Source organism: Salvelinus fontinalis, chromosome 21 (genome assembly GCF_029448725.1).
Source record: "Salvelinus fontinalis isolate EN_2023a chromosome 21, ASM2944872v1, whole genome shotgun sequence".
Classification (NCBI taxonomy): domain Eukaryota; kingdom Metazoa; phylum Chordata; class Actinopteri; order Salmoniformes; family Salmonidae; genus Salvelinus; species Salvelinus fontinalis.
This window is the reverse complement of record NC_074685.1, coordinates 32,796,610-32,811,604: the sequence shown is the minus strand read 5'-3', so window position 1 is coordinate 32,811,604 and position 14,995 is coordinate 32,796,610. Positions and strand designations below refer to the sequence as shown.

At 44.1% G+C, this 14,995-nt stretch overlaps 1 pseudogene; it reads left to right on the top strand.

The window, feature by feature from the left end:
• The window catches only part of LOC129818268 (NAD(P) transhydrogenase, mitochondrial-like), a 41,140-nt pseudogene extending 36,058 nt beyond the window's left edge, over window positions 1-5,082 (top strand).
• Window positions 5,083-14,995: the final 9,913 nt, after the last annotated feature.

Genomic DNA, 14,995 nt, shown 5'->3' with positions numbered 1-14,995 from the left:
GGAGGGAAGGGAAAAGGCACACCGGAGAGAGGAAAGAGGAGGGGAGGGAAAAGGCACACCGGAGAGAGGAAAGAGGAGGGAAGGGAAAAGGCACACCGGAGAGAGGAAAGAGGAGGGAAGGGAAAAGGCACACCGGAGAGAGGAAAGAGGAGGGAAGGGAAAAGGCACACCGGAGAGATGAAAGAGGAGGGAAGGGACAAGGCACACCGGAAGCTTGTGTAATTTTCCTTCATTCGTTTGATCTGGGGTTCCAGCAGCTGCTGCTACTTAGAGCATTTGCAGTTGATTAGAGGGGGAAGTGGGTGGCCAGAGAGTGGCCAGATTCTGTAGTCCTGTCCCCCCTCCCCTTCCCTCTCGGCTGGATAATTGGGTGGGGGTGTTAGGCTGCTATGAGGGCGGGGCATGGGGCTGCCACTGTTTGGAGCCCCAGAGGTGGATATTGTTCCTAATGTATCTGTAATGTAATATAATTCACACAGTGTGGTGTTGCTCTGGTTAGCCTTGTAAAGGCCATGCCTCCTCCCTCTCTCACCCCCCCCATTTCAACACTGCAACATGTGCACTGCATTGCATTACATGAAGTACCTAACGGGTTAACTCCACACACTGCTACACACGAGGGTATTCAAAGTTCCTAAGGCAACTGTGGGTAACAGCCGTGTGTGTGTGTAAATTGGGGACTGATTCATAATGGCAGGAGATCACAGAGGGTCTGGGTAGAGCAGGAGAGGGGGAACGAGACACCTCAGGCAGTATGAGTAGAGTGCAGCTGCTCTGATCTCTGCTTTTACTCTCTGGTCATAAACCTGCTGCTCCAGTGTGTATCCGTAGGGCCCTCTCATCCTCCGTCCTTAACCCATTTCCCCTGCTTCTCAGGCCCTTTATGACCTCTGACATTAACCTAAACCGCCCCCAGCACTAACATCATGGCCCCTCCATCTTGTACTTCTGACTGAACTTTTGTCAATAGCCAAACTATTATGATTCTTTTAAACCACAAGGGTTTTCTCACCCTTCTCGTCCTTGTGATTTGCCATATAGATGGAGGTGAATAAGATGTTAATCCTTCTCTCTTACCAGTTTGGTATCCACCCAGAATGCCTGGGCAGCTCAACGTGCTATTGGCCGAGGCGGGCGTTCCCTATGACATCGTCCTGGAGATGGAGGAGATCAACAAGGACTTTGCTGGTATGTTTGGTCCCTTCACGTGTTCACCTCTTGTGTTTCGGTCTATAGACAATATGCACCAAATTTTCTCTGTGGTTTGCTGTGATCTCTTTTTCTATGTCTCAGAAACGGACCTGGTTCTGGTGATTGGTGCTAACGACACAGTGAACTCTGCAGCCCAGGAGGACCCCAACTCCATCATCGAATGCATGAAGAGTGAACGAGTATACACTTCAAGGGGGACGAAAAGGTAGGGAATGGGACTGCAGCCCCTGTCAAATGTTGACTGTCACAGAATGGCTTGTTGGAAGTTGAGCTGATTTACTCCAAATGGTGAAGGGTAGTATTGTAGCGGGTAACTAACATGGGCTCAGAAGGAAGCTATTCGTCTTTAGTTCTGTTCAAGTCCTAGACTTCCAGATTCACCGAGTCCACAGGCCACATCCTTAGAGGGGGACGGGGCCTCTTTCTACGTACAAGCACTTGCGTTTGCACACACGCATGCACCCTGTACTCTTTGTTACTGAGGCAACAAGGCCCTTACCCAGGTGTACTAGCTCCAGCAGGCACAGATCTCACACGGCTTCCATTAGCGGTGACTCGCTCCCTCTGGAATGAGGACATTTTGGAGCATCCGAGTGGAACTTTTCCGAAATGTGGGATTCATATGCCTCACCACCCCACTTTAAAACGCCTTAATTTCTACAGGTTCCCTTGGGAAATCAGAGTTTGTGAGCTTTAATACTACCAGCACCCCAGCCCTCTACTATACTGGGCTGTATTAACATGACGTGTGTGTTTATATCCCTCGGACCTGCTGGACTGTTGAAAATGTTATTTTCATTGTTCTTAAGTGACTCAGACACTTGAATTAATAACCTTCCACTTGTGGCTGACGCTGTGTGGGGCCGGTCAGGCTGTGGTGCGGATGGGTGTGCTGGGCCGGGCTGTGTGTGTAGTCTAACTGTAGATATAAACAAACCAGGAGGGGCTCCTCAGTGCCAACATAGCCAAGCTTGTCAGAGCAGACAGAGGGCATTCCTCTGGTTCAGTACCCTCGCCTCGCCTGGCGAACGGTTAGGTGGCTGGTGATTCAATGGTCCAGGCCTAGCCCGACTGTGCCATAGCCACATCCTCTGGTGCTGATTGCCAGACTGAGATTACCTCTGTTTGCACCCTACCCCTGTCCCAAATAAAACCATCTGTCCCATGTATTATGGATGAGGAGGTTGGGAGTCTGGACTGGGATGCCCTACCTAGAGAGGCCGGCTAGGGTAGGCCTGGGTGTCCCAGACCCTTACTCTAACCCCGGCCTGAAGCACAACTATAGTGGGATTGATTTACACTCTTCTCTCACAGGAGGGTGTTTGAGTCAGTGCATGCTTGTATGTGTGTGTTTTGTGTTAAGAGTAGTGTTTGTGGGTGGGGCCGCGCCATGGGAACACTACACTGTGTCTTGAGTCACCTAGCCACTACTGACCCATTCCTGCCTCTCTGAGTAGATTCGGACGGTCCTCCTGTTGATTTTTGGGTCTCAGTATGACAGAGGTTCTGTTCCAAGTATCTTTCAGCGTGTCAGATAGCAGGGAATAAAAGTCTAGTGGTGAGAGCACCGCTCTGGTTTTACTTATTCAATTATTGTGCTGCGTTCTGTGCCTCCAAAACACATGCTCACAATCACAGGATACTCCAATCCATTTCCCAGGTCTCTCTCTCTCTCTCTCTCTCTCTCTCTCTCTATCTCTCTCTCTCTCTCTGCCTCTCTCTCTGCCTCTCTCTCTCTCTCTCTACAGACACTAATGATGCTTAATTTTGTAAATGGCCAACACTTAAATGCCCATTAGTTGTGGGACAAACTTACTCTTCTCCTCCAAATGGAGCCCTTCCCCCTACATCTTCCACTTACATGCAGGTGCATGCAACATTTAAACCCATGTTGAGGTATGTTCATGGATCAGTGTTAAATGTTTACCAAACTAGAAAAAAATAGGTGCCATCACAGTTGGGGTTGGCTTATTTACTATAGTATGTTTAGTTTCAGAAAAAAAACACTGATTGCTTTTGATTATTTGTAAACATACAGTGCCTTCAGAAAGTATTCACACGCCTTGACTTTTTCCACATTTTGTTGTGTTACAGCCTGAATTTAAAATGTATTAAATTGAGATTATTTTGTCACTGGCCTACACACAATACCCCATAATGTCAAAGTGGACTTATGTTTTTCAAAATTGTTTTAATTACTACAAAGATACAGGTATCCTTCCTAACTTCGTTGCCGGAGAGGAAGGAAATCGCTCAAGGATTTCACCATGAGGCCAACGGTGACTTTAAAACAGTTAGAGTTTAATGGCTGTGATAGGAGAAAACTGAGGATGGATGAACAACATTGTAGTTACTCCACAATACTAATATAATTGACAGAGTAAAAAGAAGGAAGCCTGTACAGAATACAAATATTCCAAAACATGCATCCTGTTTGCAACAAGGTACTAAAGCAATTAAATATTTGTCCTGAAAACAAAGTGTTCTGTTTAGGGCAAATCCAATACAACACATTACTGAGTACCACTTTCCATCATTTCAAGCCTAGTGGTGGCTGCATAATGTTACCCGTATGCTTGGGGAGTTTTTCAGGATAAAAAAGAAGCGGAATGGAGCAAGCACAGGCAAAATCCTAGAGGAAAACCTGGGTGTCTGCTTTCCACCAGACACTGGGAGACAAATTCACCTTTCAGCAGGACAATAACCTAAAACACAAGGACGGATCTACACTGGGCTCCCTAGTGGCGCAGCGGTCTAAGGCACTGCATCTCGGTGCTAGAGGCGTCACTACAGACCCTAGTTCCAGGCTGTATCACAACCGGACGTGATTGGAAGTCCCGTTGTGTAGCACACAATCGGCCCAGCATCGTCTGGGTTAGGGTTTGGTCGGGGTAGTCTGTCATTGTAAATAAGAATTTGTTCCTAACTGACTTGCCTAGTTAAATAATGGTTAAATAAATAAATACAAATAAAATACACTGGAGTTGCTTACCAAGAAGACAGTGCTTGTTCCTGAGTGGCCGAGTTACAGTTTTGACTTAAGTCTGCTTGAAAATCTATAGCAAGACCTGAAAATGGTTGTGTAGCAAGGACCAACAACCAGTTTGACAGAGCATGACGAATTTTGAAAATAATAATGGGCAAATGTTGCACAATCCAGGTGTGGAAACCTCTTAGAGACTTACCCAGACAGACTCACAGCTGTAATCACTGCCAAAGGTGCTTCTACAAAGTATTGTCTCAGGGGTGTGAATACTTAAGTAAATTAGGTATTTAATCAATGCATTTTGCTACAATTTCTAAAACAGGCTTTCACTTTGTCGTTATGGGGTATTGTGCGTAGATGGTGAGAAAAAAATATTATTTAATACATTTTGAATTCAGGCTGTAACACAACAAAATGTGGAATAAGTCAAGGGGTATGAATACTTTCTGAAGGCACTATCTAGTCAAGATATATTAGTTTTATTTTTCATTCATTTTTTATAAATATTAGAATGTATCTTCCATTTTGACATTACAGAGTATTTTTGGTAGATTGTTGACCAAAAATTACAATTAAATCCATTTCAATCCCACTTTGTAACACAACAAAATGTGGAAAAAGTCAAGCGGTGTGAATACTTTCTGAACGCACTGTAGGATCGAACAATGTATCAGGCGTTCTTTCTCGGTTGTGTAAATGGCTGCAGTCTATGCTGAGCCCCTGTGTCCATGTCTTTTTAGGTGGTTGTAATGAGGCGTTCTCTGGGAGTGGGCTATGCTGCATTGGTCAACCACATCTTCTACAAGCCCAGCATAGCGATGTTGCTTGGAGATGCTAAGACGACCTGTAATGCTCTACAGGTTAAAGTCCACAAGGCCAGCTAGTGAGCCGTGGCTGGTCCGGGAGGGCTCGGGCCTGTCTGACTGAGCAGCAGGTGGAATGGAGAGGTGGTGCAGAGGTCCAGGGCACCACAACACACACACCCAGAGGGAGAGAGTAATGGGCACAAACAAGCTAATAGTTAGACATAGCATTAATGTATTGATGTTGTCATTTTCCTCTCCTGGCAACAGGTTTTCCTTCTCCCTTTTTTTTCAGAACAGTTGTTTGCTCTGATGATGAGTAGGTGTTCTCTTCTTTCTTCTTTCTTCTTTCTTTGTGACAACATTGTTGTGCCATGAGTATTTTCTTCTCAGCCTCTTTTTCTAAGCAAGGGGACAAAAACAGTGTCACGCTTTTTATACCGTAATTAGATTTTTGTACTTGACTAAGTGTCAAATCGTTTGCGTTTAGCTCCTCCTGGCTTAGCAGCAACTGTTGCGTGATTAAGTACAACGTAAAGCCATATTCAGTAATGGCAACTCTTAACTGTGTGCTTTTTTTGTGAAACATGCGTGCTTACAGTGTAATGACTAGCTTTGTGTTGTAGCACTGATGTTACATGTGATTATAACCTTTCATATGAAGGACTTTGTGAATGTGGCTCCAGTTGGCCCTCTGCCACACAGCTAAGCTCTTCCTCTTAGCACTAGAGGGATGTTGAAAGAACAGAGCAGATATGAAGTAAAGCCAAAAGAGTTTAATAAGACATGGACATCATAATATAACTGTTAGAATTGATAATCAATTATGCTGTGATGGCTTGATTTAGCATTGATACGGTTATGAGTTGCCGATTTTGTCAAATGGTTGGAGTGCAAGTGCTGCCATGTCTGTGCCAAGCTCTTACCTTGTGCCTTCATCTAGATAGAATCCCTGTCTAATGCAGTAAAGAGAACAATCGAATTCGACCAAAACAATGGCAACGCCACTCACGCGCGCCCCCCCCCCCCAATCACCCCCCCACCATCAAAATTAGCCTACATTTAGGCTATTGATTATATGTATTTTGGGGTAACAATATACAGTATGCTCATGTCGTCGTCACCAATCAACTGCATTACACTAAAAACAGCTTCAAGTACCATCGCTGATTTCTATACGCTAGCTATGCTACCAGTTTCTATGGACCGGAGTTAGCATTTAGCAAACATTTTTTAACACAAAAACCTGGACGGATTTGTAAGATCATATTTTTGGAATGTGCGTCAGTGACGCCGTACTTGTTCGTTCCCCCCGTCTGCGTTCCATTGAACTCTTTACCGCATGTATTCTGTCTTTACAGACTTGTATTTGTCTTGTTATATTTTGCTTTGCGCTGACTAGAAAGGTTAGCGTATGAAGGGCTGTTATTCACTTACACATGGTGTCATAATAGACAGCCAAATCATATGTGTTAGATTGCCATTTGCCATATTTCTGTCCAGTTTTCAGTCATAAAGTAAAGAACAATATATATATATATTTTTAGACAAGACCCTATTTGTAAATTGTTAAGGCTAAGCAGGCTTTGCTGCACAAAGAAAATTTCAGAAAATGTATAGTGTCATGGTGGGGAGATACAGTGAGTGTTTTCCTCTCTGGTTTATCATGGAAGATCAATAAACCTTGATTTAAAATATGTTTTTGCTTGTTTTGACTTTTCTTCTCTCAAACACACTACAACAGTTTGAGGCTTGCATCATTTGAGCACATTTATGGAACCTGGAAGGTCAAGTCTCCACGCTTTCACTAAGTTGTTATAGCTTTATATACCCATTTCATGGCTCTCTCGTGTGTGTGTGTGTGTGTGTGTGTGCGTGTGTGTGTGTGTGTGTGTGTGTGTGTGTGTGTGTGTGTGTGTGTGTGTGTGTGTGTGTGTGTGTGTGTGTGTGTGTGTGTGTGCGTGCGTGCGTGCGTGCGTGCGTGCGTGCGTGCGTGCGTGCGTGCGTGCGTGCGTGCGTGCGTGCGTGCGTGCGTGCGTGTGTGTGTGTGTGTGTGTGTGTATGTGATGTGATGTGTGAGAAAAATACATGGGTGGAGTTGCTGGCATGGAAGTGAAGATTTCAAATGAATAGGATTGCATGTGTTTGCTATGAGGGTCACTTCAACGTATAACAAGTAGCACTCAGACACCCTGCTATCTCTGCTGATCCTCCTGACAGACATGTGAGGGCGTTCAGGGGGAAACCGCCTCTTGTTTGGGGAGAAGTGATGTTACTGAAATAGGGGTTAGGTGGTGGGCGTACTGTACCTCCTCTACTTAAGGCTGTCTTTTGTTTGGCCAGCAGAATTTTTCCAGGGCCTGAGGATAAGAGGATAGCCAACATGTTCTATGGTGACAATCCACCCTTATCCTCACCATCCACTTGGGATTGCCTTTCATTTCTGTCTTGTTGAAAGCCAATTGATTTGTTTTCCTTGGTCTAGCATGCGATTTCTCAAGAGGGTATTGCTGCGTTACAGTATGTTTGCACTGTATGATAAGCAAATGTTATTTTATTTTAATCTGCAACATCTGGATCCGTCTATTGCTATTTGGAACCTTCAATTTCAAGTCCAGTTCAATGATACCCCTTTCTTGCCAACATGCGCGCACACAATATAAAGTTACCCCAGTTATCGCATGAATTCTCTCCTCCCCAAAGCCAAGGAATCCTTCACCACCACAAAAGTAGCTCACTGGTTCCTTCTGCAGTGACTCTGGCCAGCAGTCTACGTAAATGAGTTCTCTGATGTGCGTATGATTCCACTGGAAGATAACAGCCCCCAAACCTTGTATAGTACCTTGTAAAAGAATGGGACAGCACCACATGGAACTATGTGTGATTGGAGCGAAGGCGTACATGGTTCCTTCACCACAAATGTGACTGGATTGCACTGTGGTTTGTCTCCGTGGACACCGAGGATGTGGCTTCTTTCTGTTGGGCCTTGTTCCTCAACCAACCATCATACTAGGGGAGCATCGTCATCTTTAGAACACCTCTTTTCATATCATAAAATGATCATACAGGCTACCTCTTGTCCAAAGGATACATAGAATAGGTATTTGTGTACATCTGGCCCTCTACTGCTTCAAATCAAGCTTTACTTCAGTATTTGCTATAATAAAATCAGCCCTTTATTCTAAAGGATAAATGAAATAGGTCTACTTGTATACATTTGGCCTCAAATGCTTCTTCTACCAAAGCATGTTTTACTTCAGTATTTCATCCGTGTATTTGTCGCGCTATACCATCTGTCCTGGACCTACTTTTAATGGGACATTACTGAGCCAACGTAAGCATTTAAGCTCTACTGCCAGAAGGATTCCTTTGATCAATTTTCTTATTTTACTTCTCCACTCAATGCCCATCCATAATGCGCTGGGACAGTATCTCATCTGAAAACAGCTTGTTTAAAGAATTGATGTATTGGGGATTCTCTTTAAAAGCCCTAGCCAAAACTGTTCCACTGTGGAGATGAAGATAAACGAAGACACGCTAGACCCCTGCTTTTACTGTTCAATTTCCTTAAGCTTGAAGTTGAATAACATAAACATGTTTGAGTGTCCTTTTTAAGATACTTTTATTGACCAGCTGCTCTGAACGTAAATGTTGGGCTGGGGGAATTTGGGGTGGTTAATATACGAGATCGAGGGGGTTGTCTCTGAAGCATTGCAGGAGTCTTAAGAGCTCTAGTGGCTGCATAAAGTATATCCCTCAAGAAAGAGGCTGCCTTTAGTCATGTTAGAATCAATGGCAGAGGCAACACCGATCTAAGTGAGAATGCAATTTAAGAGTTTGAAGCATGTCCCCAGCAAACCAAAATTGCTTATGTGAAAGTTCCCAGAACATTTGTTAGGTTGTGGCAAATGTTCTCATAACACAGAAACTGTCCAGTCGTCCTGATGATTATACAATGTTTGAATAAAACATTTGTCTGATGTTGCGTACATTCCCAGAATGTTGCTCTCACATTTTGTTGTGACAGTGTGTTCTGAAAACATTACTGGTACATTGTCTTATTACATTACCTAGAAACCTAATGAGAATGTTTGGGGAATGTTCTGGGGTAGTTGTTAGAAATGTTATGCATTGTAGTTAATGTAAGGAGAACATTCCAAGGATATTTGATTTAAAGCTTCAAAATGTAACTTTTGGGGTGACCTGTTATATTGAAAGCAAGTCTAAGAAGCGGTAGATAGGTTCTATGTGCGCCATTTCTATGCATCCTGCTTTTAAGTTTTGTACACCAGTTTCAAACAGCTGAAAATACAATGTTTTTGGAAAATATATTTCACAGCCCTTTAGATGGTACAATGATTCTCTAACCTATAATTGCTTGTTTTCTCACATAAACTGAAATTAGGCTAACTATTCTAATTTTAGCAACCAGGAGATAGTGGAGCGATTTCTGCATAGTGCACCTTTAAAATATTTTTTGAACGTTTTTGGAATGTTATCATCCTAATGTTATATGAAAACCTTAGCTTATGTTCTGGGAATGTTCCCGGTTTGCTGGGTCTTCTTCAATAGTAAGCTGACTTTCTTCTACTGCTCACCTCAGTATCGTGGGTATAAGAAGATATTTAAACAGACACACTCGTCCTTCTGGACCAGAAACTATGTGTGGGAAACTACGTGTAGGATCTGTGTCCAGCAAAATCACCAAACCCCTCAGTTTGGAACGCGAAACATAGATCACACCATAAATGACCTGTCTACTTTTCCTGTGAGATAAGATGCTCCATTTTTACGAGCTTCAAAGGAATGTGGCAGAACGTCGTCTCCAACTGAGAGAAATGGGTAAACGGTGGTGTGATGTGTGATGTGGCTAAGGTCTGCGTTGTTGTGTCTGGAGGAAGTCTATTACAACCTCAATAAAACCTCCAGGACACAAAGGTTGAGTAGGCATACACACACACACACACACACACACACACACACACACACACACACACACACACACACACACACACACACACACACACACACACACACACACACACACACACACACACACACACACACACACACACACACACACACACACGTGGGCGCCCTCGTGCACACACACACACCACACACAGAGGAGGTCCTTACCATGCCCTAGGTTCTCAGTATACGTAGGTGGTATAGCTTTAGTAGTTTATTTAATACTGAAGAACAAATGGCAGCGCTTTACGAGTGCATTTAAACTAATTAAGAAAACAGGGCTGGATCATCTATTGTCATTTATAGTTGAGGGTTAATTAAGGGGTTGATACAATGAATGGTGGTCTGGCTTTTCACGTTATTCAGCATTCAAAACCACTCTGAGCTATTGCCTTCTTTGAGGTTAAACCCAGGCAGCCACACAGGTGCGTAACCCTAAAGCGCTTACCAAAACGTGTCCAAAACGTGTATGCGTACGCACAGCCGTCTTCTAGAATATTGGACCGTTGGCTTTCATACTCATCTAATTCTCAGGGCGGCTTAAGCAAAACTCCAACCGGTAACACTGGAACGTCTTGGTTGGGAGTTTGGGATGGTGAGCTGTTGGGCTGTGCGTCCCTCGCTGATGGTGGTCCCAGACTATCGCGTCTCAGCAACTGTGGACTTTACGCAATGGTGGAATTACGTTTATGGGTCATGCCTCAGATATCCAACTGAATCTGATTCACAGTCTGAACATGGAGGACTTGCTTTCTAGAAAGTGAGAAGGTTGGTGTCCTCAACTAAGGGCGGGTGTCCTCAACTGAAGGCTGATGTCCTCAACCAAGTGGACCACCAATAGTGCTGACAGTCTCCCTACATCAAGGCCCTAGAGCTTTTCCATCAACCCATCATATTTAACCAACATGTGAAATATGATAAGCCCTTCCACGTCTCAGTGGGAACAACCAGAGAGGTAATTTATGGACACACAGCTTGCTTGCTCACTACATAATGACGCTGACTCAAAGCCCCAAAAATGATGCATTTTGGTGGAGAAACATCAGGCTTGATGAATTGTAAGTTCAACAGCGCTCAGCTCTCTGTGAAGTGTTACTTATGATGAGATGTTAACAACAGGCTAGCTAGGGTGCCATCCAGATCTCTCCCCTCTGGTCTGGCCTGCCTGTGTGTGTCTCTGCTGGGTGTGGGGGAACTGATGACATGATGTTTCTCCTCAGACATAGGGATCTAGACCTCGGGGACCTGTACTGGACAGCAAAAGCAGAGTTCAAGCATGGCGTTGCACGGCCACAGAGGTCAAAGGTTTAGGGAAAGGGGGATACCTAGTCAGTTGTACAACTGAGCGGAAGGCTCACTTAATTGACATCCATGTCTTCGGCTCCCGGGGAAGAGTGATTTAAATCTGGGGCAGAATGATAGATTTTTACCTTGTCAGCTCGGGGATTCAATCCAGCAACCTTTTGGGTACTGTCCCAACGCTCTAACCACTAGGCTATCTGCCGCCCGTGTTTAGTGGTGAGCCCGGCAGTTCCTGGTTAAAATCTGTCTCTCGGTGTGTCATTAGATATGACGTCATCGACCCTTCCTGCATTTCATATTCCCTGTGGTCAGGGCTCAGACCTAACTTGTTGACTAGCATTGCTGCACCAAGGTCAAGGGTTTAGCGTGGATCCCAGAGCCAAGCCCCCAGCAGTCTGAGTGCGCTCCAGGACGAGTAAAATGCCTCATCTCAAGACATGTTTGGAGAATTAATGATGCTGCATGGTCTGACGTCGCTCTAACCCTCCACAATGGGAACGATAACATTCTTAGCTGCCTGTGGTATTATTGCATTGCTGGACCATAGCAAGAAGGCTGGTTGTTCTGAATCTGCATCGTTTGCATTTTGTGTTTTGCACACTCTATTTAGAGACACTGTTGTACGTATTGGGGTCATCCTTAGTTATCTATTCAGTAGGTAAGGCTACAGTATAATCAGATGAATTGCCTACAGAGACAGTCACACCGACCTTTTCCACATTTTGTTATGTTAGACTTATTTCAAAAATGTTTTTTCCTCATCAATCTACACACAATACCCCATAATGACAAAGCGAAAACAGGTTTTTACAAATTTTTGCGAAGGAAAAAAAGAAGAAAAAATAAACCTCATTTACATAAGTATTCATACCCTTTTCTATGAGACTCAACATTGAGCTCAGGTGGATCCTGTTTCTTTTGATCATCCTTGAGATTTCTCTATAACTTGATTGGAGTCCACCTGTGGTAAATTCAGTTGATTGGACATGATTTGGAAAGGCACACACCTGTCTATATAAGGTTCCACAATTGACAGTGCATGTCAGAGCAAAAACCAAGCCATGAAGTCAAAGGAATTGTCCGTAGTGCTCCGAGACAGGATTGTGTCGAGGCACAGATCTGGGGAAGGGTACCAAAACATTTCTGCAGCATTGAAGGTCCCCAATAATACTTCTTAAATGGAAGAAGTTTGGAACCACCAAGACTGTCACGGCTGTCGTAAGAACGGGACCAAGGCGCAGCGGATGTTGAGTTCCACATATTTAATGCAAAGAGAAACTTAAACAAAACAAAATATATCAATAAACGAACAACTAAATGTGACTACGTGGTGCACATGCACAAACACAAAACAATATCCCACAAACACAGGTGGGAAAAATAGCTACTTAAATATGATCCTCAATTAGAGACAAAGATTATCAGCTGCCTCTAATTTGGAATCATACAAAACACCAACATAGAAAATATAAACTAGAACACAACATAGAAATTATAAACTAGAATACCCCCTAGTCACGCCCTGACCTACTACACCATAGAGAAACAAGAGCTCTCTATGGTCAGGGCGTGACAAAGACTCTTTCTAGAGCGGGTCTCACGGCCAAACTGAGCAATTGGGGAAAAAGGGCCTTGGTCAGGGAGGGGACCAAGAACCCGATGGTCACTCTGACAGAGCTCCAGAGTTCCTCTGTGGAGATGGGAGAACCTTCCAGAAGGACAACCATCTATGCAGCACTTCACCAATCAGGCCTTTATGGTAGAGTGGCCAGACGGAAGCCCCTCCCCAGTAAAAGGTACATGACAGTCCACTTGGAGTTTGCCAAAAGGCACCTAAAGGACTCTCAGACCATGAGATGAGAAACAAGATTTTCTGCTCTGATGAAACCAAGGTTGAACTATTTGGCCTGAATACCAAGCGTCACGTCTTGAGGATACCTGGCACCATCCCTACAGTGAAGCATGGTGGTGGCAGCATTATGCGGTGGGGATGTTTTTTCAGCGGCAGGGACTGGGAGACTAGTCAGGATCGAGGGAAAGATGAACGGAGTAAAATAGAGAGAGATCCTCCAGAGCGCTCAGGACCTCAGACTGGGGCGAATGTTCACCTTCCAACAGGACAATGACCGTAAGCACACAACCAAGACAATGAGGGAGTGGCTTCGGGACAAGTCTCTGAATATTCTTGAATGGCCCAGCCAGAACCCGGTCTTGAACCCGATCGAACATCTCTGGAGAGACCTGAAAATAGCTGTGCAGCGATGCTCCCCATCCAAACTGACAGAGGAGCTGCAGAGAAGAATGGGAGAAACGCGTCAAGCTTGTAGTGTGATACCCAAGAACACGCGAGGCTGTAATCGCTGCCAACGGTGCTTCAACAACATTCAGAGTAAAGGCTCTGAATACGTATGTAAATGTGATATTTCAGTTTTTTATGGGAAATATGGAAACTATGACAAGCATTTGTACACTTGCTCTATGTCTTCACAACTATTTACATTGCAGTTAAGATAATTTACTGACATTGCCAATTTTTATCAAATAATGCTGGGATAATTTGTGAAACATTTTTTGCTGCGTATTTTTTTGAACATCAATGTTTATATTAAGAGTTTTTGCATACCAACTTTATTACTAGTCTAATCTCTGATGAGACTGTCATAAAATAATGATGGAAAATACCCTCAACCATTACTGTAAAATCTGAAATAATATTACTAAGTCACCCACTACTTTGATTCTTTGACCTTTTGAATAAGAGAATGTTTCTCTTGGTCAATACATAACACTGCAAATTCCATTTGAGTGACATTTATTAGACTCCATTAAACAGTGAGGAGTTGTGTTGGTATAAAACAGCTGTGAGCTGTTTCAGTCTTACCAGAATGTTGCTTTACTCAGTGCCCCTCCCCCCAGCCCTTATCTCCCCCATCACATTGCAGCCACTTTGGGTTGTCACAAGAGGTGCCTCTTATCTGGGGAGTTCTGAAGATTTCCGTGAGAATCTCCTAAGTAATGTCTTAAAGGAACCTTTGGAATGGAGTTGAAATCCCATAGGAATGATCTGACAGTGGTATCCTGTGGCTAGGGAGGGCTGGCCCTGGAGAGTCCGTTTTTGCTGGCTACTCAGGTGTGTGTGTGTGTGTGTGCGTGTGTGTGTGTGTGTGTGTGTGTGTGTGTGTGTGTGTGTGTGTGTGTGTGTGTGTGTGTGTGTGTGTGTGTGTGTGTGTGTGTGTGTGTGTGTGTGTGTGTGTGTGTGTGTGTGTGTGTTTTAGAAAAAGAGAGCGACACAGATAGAGACTATTCCTTCAGAATTCTGTGGGTGAGAGTTAAGAACACACTCTCTGATCAGACTCTACAGCCGTACCTGTCCAGAATGCTGTAAGGCCTTTTAGAAAGCTCTACCTGAGAGTCTGTTTATCTGTGGAGGGGGCCTGGACCTTGGCATGGTGTTACCAGTGTGTTCTCTCTGTCTCCGTCTGGATAGGTAGTACAGAAGTGACGAGCGAACAAAGGAGTGAGAGAGCATAGCTTCAATGGGAGTCGGGTATCAAGAGGATAACCACCACAGTGTCAAAGGGGCCCGCCACTGCCATACACAAAAGAATGACTGACACCATGAAAGAGGGATGGAGTTTCAGAGCCTGGGCATAAAAAGGAAAACATTCTCTCCCTCTCTCTCAATCTTTCACTCACTTTCTTTTTCTTTTGTGTTTGAAAG